The sequence below is a fragment of the Mercenaria mercenaria genome, chromosome 10, assembly GCF_021730395.1.
Source record: "Mercenaria mercenaria strain notata chromosome 10, MADL_Memer_1, whole genome shotgun sequence".
Taxonomy (NCBI): Eukaryota; Metazoa; Mollusca; class Bivalvia; order Venerida; family Veneridae; genus Mercenaria; species Mercenaria mercenaria.
This window is the reverse complement of record NC_069370.1, coordinates 43154459-43161784: the sequence shown is the minus strand read 5'-3', so window position 1 is coordinate 43161784 and position 7326 is coordinate 43154459. Positions and strand designations below refer to the sequence as shown.

Genomic DNA, 7326 nt, shown 5'->3' with positions numbered 1-7326 from the left:
CGTAATAGAAATATATTTTACACGAATAGTAACTGTATGTATTGAAAGGATTTTATCCAAAAAAATGAAAGCACTAGAAATATGTTAGACATGAACAGAATGAGTACTTTATTGAAAAATATTGTCGGTTGAGCCTGATAGATGTTATCCTGTTGACTTCCATTTGTTAGGTGTTTGAAAATCTTTCCTGACGCTGATTTCCATCTTCAAAGCCATTGTCCATTGTCCGCGTAATAAATTGTTTATAAAGAACTTTCTACAGCAACTAATGAGTTGAAATATATATTTAGCCCTGTATTATCTCTACTACGACTGTAGATGGTCTATATAATAAACAATTCCTGAATAAAGTTCACTTTTATTAGAAGAAAGCTTAAAGGTTAGTAATGCTTTAAATTTTTATCTTACAAACAGATAAAGCAGCTTTCTGAATAAATGTTATGCGTACTTACATGGTTAAAAAAGCATGAATATGGCACATGAACAGTTATAGTCAAAACCGTAAAGGGAGGTAATAAAAACAATAAATTCATTAAATCATTCTGGTATATTCAGCAATATTTAAACCTTTGACAAATGTGACAGAATGTTATAATCAGAAATAGGATTTATAAACAGGAAATTAATGCATTTTATGTTCATAACGGAAAATGAGGCAGCCACATTTTAAACAAAGGCATTATGAGCCTTTAAATAATATATGATAATGATTCTTTGAAAAAAATATCCATTTACTTAAGATTTTAAAACCAGAAGAAAGAAACCACATACATTTGAAACTCAGTATCTCGAAATTTCTCGGATCGAGCGTATTACTTCGAGATAACCGAAATGTGACTTAAAATGATATTTTGTGCACGTGTTTTCAGGACGAGACTAGAAAATGTTTATAAGATAGCAGTAATTTTGAGATAAGCTAGCTCGAGATATCGAGTTTCAATTTATTATTTACGAGCAGTATATGTTTAAAAAAGTCTACGTGTGAAACAGACAAGTACACTGTAAATCGAAAGTTGGAATAGAAATATATAGGATATATGCAATAAATATTTCAATACACATGTATGTGAAGTAAAGTAAAAACAATGGTTCAGTCGGTTCAAACAAGTGACAATAACTATATCGGCTGCTCCTGAATATTCGCCTTTCTACATATTAAACAACTACGTTACAAATGTATGCTAACAAGATAAATTGCGTAGGCAGAAGTAATAATATGCATCGCTAATTAAGCTACATCCGCATTAACGACAAACGGATATGCGTAAGCAGAAAAAAAAATTCTATGGTCATTTCATATATACACAGAGCCAACTATAACGTAAATTGCTACATAATGATATCGTTGATATATGACAATTTAATAGAACTTTAACCTTATACATCAGGAATTTAAATCTGCATTTTAGAACTAATGTTTAAATACTCAATCCTGCATTCATTCTTTATTTACAAGACTCATGTGCTAATTTGACTGTTCATATTTTCATATTTATCTCTCTTTTTGACTCAAAATGATGCTTTCATGTTTCACCGCCAGTTACTATGATAGCAAATGAACAATATAACATTTCAAGTTTCAGTAGTTCACGGGCGATCTTAACCCAATGCTGATTTTGTTCTTTTGATATCAAACACATTATCTAGTGTGCAATAATATGCCTTGTTTTAAGATGTTTTCGTCCGATTATTTTAGATCTCAGCAATCATAGTATATCTCCCGACATTTGTAAAAATAATCATTTAAATGTGTATTATGATTAACCACTGAATGTTGTCTTCCGGTAGTTGTTGCATCTTCTTCACACACGAAGTATTTATTTCCGCACAACTCAACTCATGGTGACTGTACTGGTTACCATCTTTAACAAAAACATAATTAACTTTTGTATTTAGATAGTCATTGCATTGGTGACTAGACCTTCTGAAAGTTTAGTTCCAGACATATAAATTTATTTTTTGCTGTAGTTATAGTTAGTTATTTCTGAAAATTTACGTTCATCAAGAAAAAGTAAAGGAAAAATAAAGAATAATGTAAGGTTTTGATAACTATGTGAAAAATTTGATGACGACCTCCGTATGACACGTTCTTAGCCCCAGCTTATTTTGATAAATCATAAGTGTCTTCATTGTCGTTTACAGAGTAAGTTTGTTGATCAACTGCCAGATCCCGTTTGGCAACAGTTGCTGTAGGATCACTGAAACAATACATTATACAGTATAAGCATTAGTTTAAACAGTATTTATTAGATATATCATGTACATAAATGTATACAGTAACATTTACAATCAAAATGATGTAAAGGATCTGAAAACAAGTTTTCAACGAAAACTTATATTAATTCATTTCCTCGACAGTAAAACATGTCGCAAGGATAGAGTGTAAAAGAATATGGTGTTTGTCTATTTATTTGTTAGTTTAAACTCTTTTTATATCTTTTTAGTTAGTAAAGTATGAACATTGTGAAAATAGTTGAGAAATGCTGCTTGGTACTAAGAATGTGCTGCATGCGGCCAGTCCGCGCCAATGGCCACCCGCACGCACCGGTATGCCGGTCACGTGGAGAACCGCTTCGAGGCAACGATGTATTGTTGCACTTTAGTAAAGACCGATATATTTTGAGTCGTATAAGCATTAAGGTCTTTTATATTCTAGTACAGTTATTGCATAATCTTGTGAAAAGGTAACTTCTGACACAAAAGTTAAATGCAGATGACATTGCCATTTTAAAGATATAATGCTGATAACTGCATATTGGGTAGTCATACATGCTAACTGCAGTGCTAATGAATTTGTTACCGACAAAATAATTGACTAACGTAAAAACAGTTTTGTCAACTTAGATGAAAGATAGTGTGGCATATAACTGCCATGAAATATTTAGGTAGCTGTCGTGATCGTAACAAAGATTATCTCAAATGTCGAAAATTTCTTGAAAATGTTATTGCGATAATTAACATAATTATCTTGATGCATACTATGCAAATGCCCGCAGCTGCCATTCATTAGCTAGTTGTCTGATTCTTTCAAAATTTATCTTGGTATTTGTACTTTTTTTTGAAAACGTTTGTCTTAATAGAAAAGTTCCCTGAAAATCATACGCATATCTAGAAAAATATTGCAATAATTTTGCCAGAATAAAGTACAACTTAACAAAAAAATATTATAGTGATAAGAACCTAGGTATAACGTTTCAAATTTTAATGCGAAATTTACGCTGAAATATTTTCAGAAAATCAAAGAAGATATCTAGAAAATTATTATTTACTGTAGTGTTTTTCGATATTACGAGGTAGTTACCTAGCTATCTCGTGGCCGAAATAACCACCGCAGGAGCATACAACCAATATCGAGAATAAAATTATGTACTGCTTTGATTGTTGTTCAACTTATTTCGACCTTTCGAAATTTGAGCATGAATATCTGAACAAGGTCTGATAAATTTTTGAAAACAAATACATTGACCAAGATGATAGTTTTTCTAATTGACGTTCAGCCATCACATCGAAATTAAATACTATTGAATTAAGCTTCTGCAAACCAAATGTATGACTGTAAGGACCGAAGCTTGAATAAATGTATGCTGTGATCATTCTTGCTGCAGATTGTTATACACAATTGTGGACTTTTCCAACTAGTTTATTTTAGCACAAATATTCTATGAAATATATTTAAAGATAATTTTCACTCAATGTAGTTAAATTTGTAAAGAGGTTCAGTGCATTTTAATTACAAAATCAATGTTCCGCCAAAAATCCGTGCAGTCAGAAATAGAAAAAAAATGTTTTAGAATTGTATACATAAATGAATTTTGAGTTTAATAGTGGGTGTTCTCCGTCTAGTAATCTTCGACCCATAAACATTTTTGCAATTCCTAATAATTCCACGATGTGGCGGCAAAACATTTCAGCAGATTATGTTTAGACTAGAATATCTTGCAAGTTTCACTTACGGATCACGCCTTCTGTGGCATAAGTTTCCAACTGAAAGATAATATTCAACAGTCTTTAAAATCAATATGCCGTATTCTTCTGGCTAAAATATAGATGTCAGCATACTTTTGTCCAGGTTTAACGTTATTCTAGTTCCCATATATAATATTAATAGACGTAAAGTTTTACTATATACCATATTCAGTAGAGGATACAATGGTTAGTTTCAAGACTTCATGAGTTATATGAACTACGTGTCTGTTTTCTGCATGACCTACATGTAAATAGCAGAAACAATTATTTAGGGTTTGTTTGTTTTTATACACTCGAAGGGTCGTATTCTGTTATGACGCTGGTGTCCGTCTGTTCGTCCGTTAGCAATCAGTCCACACAGTTACTCCTGAATCCCTTGAAGGATTGCGAAGAAACTTGACAAAAATGTTCACCACGTAGAGACAACTGCATGTTTCGGATGGCTCGCTTCAAGTCAAGGTCACACTTAGGGGTCAAAGGTCATACCTTCGGGCATATATTGCTCCGCATTTCGGTGCTCTTGCCTGTTTTGACTAACAGCTTTAGAAAACTAACGAACTAATAAATTCAGTTTTCGATGGTAGGTATAGACGGCATGCATGTGCAGATATTTTCGCGAACAAGCGGGATAAATATTTTAAAGGATAAGATAAGGTCCATGATTAAGGTTTATCAATCCAAAATGCAGGGCAAGAGACTCACAACCTCGGTACAGTACAGAATAGAATACAAAAACATTTTACCGTCAAACAACCTTGTTCGTGACCTTCTTATAACCACTGTTACATAAGCTGCATACACTACTGTCAAGATATTTGTTACTCCTAAAATTGCACCGACAGTCGAGTTTCCATTGTCAGATTTGGAACTTTGCTGTGTGTTGTCTGAAATGAAAACCTATACGTTTTGCTACATGGTGAGGGGTGAAAGGCAATGTTATTCATGACTGCTATTTACACAATGTACAAGGTACTTTAGCAAATGCGAATGGCAGTATAATGGCTAAGAGCGGAGCACAAATTAAACAAGAGGGTCATGATGGCCCTATATCGCTCACCTGAGTTAGGTTACTTGCTTGAACAAATTTGTTTGCTAAAGCTTCTAAAAAACGTAGGTCAGTAGGTCATATTCATGGTCATCTAAAGTCAATTTTAAGATAAGTGTGCAAAACTGTACATGTCATCCAAATTTCAAGGATGTGTATTAAAAAAAAAAGAACAAAAAAGTACGTCACATTCATGGACACTGAATGTCAGTTTTAAGATCGGTGTGCAAAACTGTACATGCCATTCAAATTTCAAGACTGTATCATAAAAATAAGAAAGTAGGTCAGTAGGTCAAGGTCACAGTCAGGTGACCCTTATCATTTGGGGTCATACGCTAAATTTAATTGAACAGTCTAGGAAATGTGAATCTGATAATTATTTTTACCTACATAACTCATATATCAAGTAACCCCTCTTTTCACCCAAGTGGCATAATTCGAACAATCTTGTTAGAGATCATCTAGGCAATGATACATACAAAATACCAAAGGCAAAGACCTTGAACTTTCAGGCAAGAGGATTTTTACTTTTTTCCTATATAAGTCTATGTAAAACTTGGGACCCCCAGGGCAGGGCCTCTTTCACCCAAGGGTCAAAATTTGAACAATTTTGGTAGTAGACGACTAGGCAATACAACATACCAAATATCAAAGCATAGGCCTTGCAGTTTCAGGCAAGATGATTTTTACTTTTTTCCTATATTCATGATATATGTCTATGTAAAACTAGGGAACCCCGTGGTAGGGCCTCTTTTCAACCGAGGGGATTAATTTGAATAGTATTGGTAGAGGACCATAAGGCAACGCTACATACCAAATATCAAAAGCCTATGTCTTGTGGCTTCAGACAAGAAGATTTTTAAAGATTTTTTCCTATACAAGTCTATATAAACTGCGTCACCCCCCGTCCCCACCCACCTCCTCTGGGCCGGGCCATATTTCATCCTAGGAGGATCATTTTAACAATCTTGGTAGAGAACAACTAGTATAAGATGCTACAAACCAAATATCAAAGCATTTTGTTTTTGACAAGAAGATTTTCAAAGTTTTTTCCTATATAAGTCTATAGAAACAATGGGACACCCCCTAGGGCGTGGCCATATTATATCCTAGGGTAATAATTTGAACAATCTTTGTAGAGGCCCACTAGATAATGCTACCTACTAAATGTCAAAGTCCTAGGCCTTATGGTTTCGTACAAGAAGATTTTCAAAGTTTTTCCTCATATAAGTCTATATAAATCATCTGACCTCCCGGGGCGGGGCCATATTTGATCCTACGTGGATAATTTGATCAATCTTAGTAAATACTCACTAGATAATGCTACACACCAAATACCAAAGCCCTAGGTCTTGTGGTTTTGGACAAGAAGATTTTTTTAAAGTGTTTCCTTTCAGTTGCCATGGCAGCCAGAGTTCTGTACAGAATTCAATTCTTTGAGCAACTTTTAAAGAAGACCATCCAAGGATCATCTCTATGAAGTTTAATAAAAATTGGCTCGCTGGTTTAGGAGGAGATGTCGTTTAAAGGAAAGTGTGGACGGACGCCGGACGGACGGAAAGACGGACGCCGGACGATGAGCGATCACAATAGCTAACTCTGAGTCCTTTGCTAAGAGATTTTCAAGAACGCAGCCACATTCTGCTCTCAATGGAATTCGAATACAAAACATCCGGATTAGGTATCCGAAGCTTTGTCTTACCAAAACTATGCCACCCATGTTGACTTTAAAGTTAGTTAGATAAGACTGATTCAAATGAAATTAGTTCTTGAATGAAAACTGGAGGAAGAATAACAAGTACCTTTATAATTTTGTTTGTCATTGGAATTTAAAATATCTCAACCAGCATTTTCTTTCCCTAAATTGCTGACAAAAACATTCCTTTTATATATTTCATCTGTTAAGACATAAGTTATAAGTTATTTTACAGATATTAAACATACACTCCAAAGGAAAAGTATTTTTGACTAAATCAGACATAAACAAAACATGCATATAATAAAACGTAACACAAATACATCAATTCTTTATTTTCTATGATAGTCACGTATTTGTTGTCCGTTACTCTAGCTAAATCTTCACTTTTACAAAACATTGTTTTACCCGCAGAACAACACATTTAACTGATATTACTTCTTTGATATATATATTTTTTTTTTGTATTTGTTTGAAGTATGTTTACCCCAATGAATATATGACGATTACTGAATGATTGATTATATCAACATTTCTCATTTGGACATAGATAGAGAGTGCAGTTGTAAACTTCACTGATAACAGACAATGGTAAATGTTGGCTTGTGTTTATATATGA

The 7326-nt window shown here is 33.7% G+C and overlaps 1 long non-coding RNA gene across 1 annotated transcript; it reads right to left on the bottom strand.

Annotated features, from left to right (window-relative positions):
* Positions 1–342: 342 nt before the first annotated feature.
* LOC128546156 (uncharacterized) lies at positions 343–5132 on the bottom strand. The gene is made up of 3 exons (XR_008372723.1): positions 4710–5132; positions 3954–3984; positions 343–2198 (listed from the first exon to the last, which is right to left on the bottom strand). It is a non-coding gene; the product is annotated as an uncharacterized LOC128546156 (long non-coding RNA).
* Between the last annotated feature and the right edge of the window lie 2194 nt (positions 5133–7326).